Genomic DNA, 3,165 nt, shown 5'->3' with positions numbered 1-3,165 from the left:
TTTGCATGTGCATAAATACTTATGCGAATGCAAGCGGACCAGAGACCGCTTCGAAAGCAGGAAGCAAACTATAGTGCAGAGCATTCTGGGTAAATAGAACCAAAACAAACGCAAGAGTCTAACACTAGAGGGAGAAATAGGTCATGGTCTTCCACCAAAGACGAAAGAGAAACCTTACAACCGGTAAAACGTGATGCCTCTATTTTTGCTCACATTTTGTGGAGAATGAAGTTGCACTCGTGTTCGTCGGAGGTTGGCTTTCTTTCAAGAATTGCCTTTTTTTTTTCGCGGATTGACAGCTGTGCCATAGTTCTCCTTTTTCAGTGGATAGACTGGACCGAGATCTGAAAATGTAAAAACCTTGCATGTTGTTTGATAACCTGACCCTGCTTTGACTTTTCTGTTGTGTTCCTTTGTCTTCATGAAAGTGTTTCTTTACTAATGTTCTCTAACGTACCTTTGAAGCCTTTCAGAGAGATTTATGCTTTTCATCACAAGTTTACTCTATTCACTAACATCATTTCTGAAGGTAGCTGCTTGATTTTACTTCAGAGTAGAGGAGTAGAGGAGGCAGAATACAAAAATGGGAAAAAGCACAAGAGGTTGAATACATTAACTTTAAAATCATTCTGTTATCTTTAGTCACAAAAGCCTGTCTGCTACAAACCTCATGGGATTTGCATCTTTAGCAGGTTTTTGTGTTGCCACACTCACCGGCCAAAAGCTGCGATCTGCATCGACAGACGAATTAGCTTAAGCTTCTCTTTTTATAGAAAGCCTCGAATTAAGCAACTCTCCTTTCAGGAAAGGGCAGCTGARTCAAGAATAGAACGCTAACCTGTCGCTGACATTTCCCTCAGAGCCAAATGTGTCGAAGGAAGCTGCGGCACTCAGCGTTGCATGCACACAAATTACTTTTCCTGTTTATACAGCTGCTTTATTTGGAGAAAAAAATCCAGATAAATCAGCCTTCTCAGGATGTAAATTAAATGAAGGAAAATACCAAGGCTGCTAAACACTGCACTTGCACCTGGTGGAGCTCAATCAAAGTCCTGTGAGGGCCGAACCTGTGGCACAAATGTCAAGAAGGGATGGGGTAGGGGGCTGGCATGTTAAAAAAACAAAAAGAAGAAAATGGGATAGAGGAGCTACTTATTGACTTGGCAGAGTTGCAGTAAAGTTTGCTACAGAAAAACTGAAGCTTTTCTAACCTAATAGCAAAATTGCAGCAACTTTTTATTATTACGACGATTCAAGATGAATTTCAGGACAGTGTTMAAAGGTTCGGAGAAAGTAAACTAATCTCACTTTAATGATATTTAGAAGAAGCATCAAGAAAGGTTTAAGCTTTAGTATATTTCAGACTTAAAACTACTAAACATMWMCATGACCTCTCATATTTGGTAAACAAAATAAAGTAAAAAAAGAAAAATGTTAAACATCATTACCAAATACTAATAGTAACCTTACTGAGTTATAATAAGGCGGCCTTTATTTTCACAGTCTCATGTACAGCTGTGAACACACAGCATAAGAACGACCTGTANCTTTTTTTTCCACCTCCTGTGAGCTGAAAAGGATAATTGCTCATCTGAGCTCACAGAAGATGACTCCGTCCCGTTTCCAATGGCAACACACCGGTCCCCGTGTTATCATTCTCGAGCGAGGAGTAGTAAGGTTGACCCTCCGCTCCGTCTCMGGGCGCGTGGGGAAGACTGACTGTGCGCGCGCTGACTGTGAGTGGAAAGCATGTCTGCGCTCGCGCACGGTTTCGGTACAGTAGAAACCCCCGTGTGTGAGAAGTGCACGGGAATGGACGGTGATTATAAAAACAGACGGACCTTTTCTGCAGTGGGTGAGTTGTTTCATAGAAGTAAAAGAGTTTGCGGCCACAACGGCTGAAGGAAAATATTTGGGGGAGGCAAAGAGGGTGAAGGGCTCGGAGGAGGGGGTCTAAACAGAACTGTTTAGATGTTTTGTGAGTCAGACTTTAGCAATGAGGGAGTAACAGAGGCCATGAATGAGAGTGCCTGTTTATGCGGTTCACTGTTCTGTTTAACCCTCCAATTTAACTACTTCTGCAGAAGAGTTTGTTCAAMTTTAGAGGTTGAGCCCCGACTSAAAGGACACATTGTGTTAAATCTGAAAACTCTGCTTACAGCTACAACACATCTAGGGTGCATTCACCACCAGCCCTGCTCAGTCCCATTCAGTCAAACTCTAGTGTGTTTGCCTAGATAAAAAGTCTATTTTGTTCGGGGATGTGCAGTCGAACTCTGATGCGGACCAAAGGAGCAAACTCAAACCTGCGGTTCGGTTAGGTGGAAGTAAACCTACCCACCACCTTTGCATGTGCATAAATACTTATGCGAATGCAAGCGGACCAGAGACCGCTCCGAAAGCAGGAAGCAAACTATAGTGCAGAGCATTCTGGGTAAATAGAACCAAAACAAACGCAAGAGTCTAACACTAGAGGGAGAAATAGGTCATGGTCTTCCACCAAAGACGAAAGAGAAACCTTACAACCGGTAAAACGTGATGCCTCTATTTTTGCTCACATTTTGTGGAGAATGAAGTTGCACTCGTGTTCGTCGGAGGTTGGCTTTCTTTCAAGAATTGCCTTTTTTTTTTTCGCGGATTGACAGCTGTGCCATAGTTCTCCTTTTTTCAGTGGATAGACTGGACCGAGATCTGAAAATGTAAAAACCTTGCATGTTGTTTGATAACCTGACCCTGCTTTGACTTTTCTGTTGTGTTCCTTTGTCTTCATGAAAGTGTTTCTTTACTAATGTTCTCTAACGTACCTTTGAAGCCTTTCAGAGAGATTTATGCTTTTCATCACAAGTTTACTCTATTCACTAACATCATTTCTGAAGGTAGCTGCTTGATTTTACTTCAGAGTAGAGGAGTAGAGGAGGCAGAATACAAAAATGGGAAAAAGCACAAGAGGTTGAATACATTAACTTTAAAATCATTCTGTTATCTTTAGTCACAAAAGCCTGTCTGCTACAAACCTCATGGGATTTGCATCTTTAGCAGGTTTTTGTGTTGCCACACTCACCGGCCAAAAGCTGCGATCTGCATCGACAGACGAATTAGCTTAAGCTTCTCTTTTTATAGAAAGCCTCGAATTAAGCAACTCTCCTTTCAGGAAAGGGCAGCTGA

The sequence above is a fragment of the Poecilia reticulata genome, linkage group LG16, assembly GCF_000633615.1.
Source record: "Poecilia reticulata strain Guanapo linkage group LG16, Guppy_female_1.0+MT, whole genome shotgun sequence".
NCBI classification, from domain to species: Eukaryota; Metazoa; Chordata; class Actinopteri; order Cyprinodontiformes; family Poeciliidae; genus Poecilia; species Poecilia reticulata.
This window is presented reverse-complemented; position numbering follows the sequence as displayed.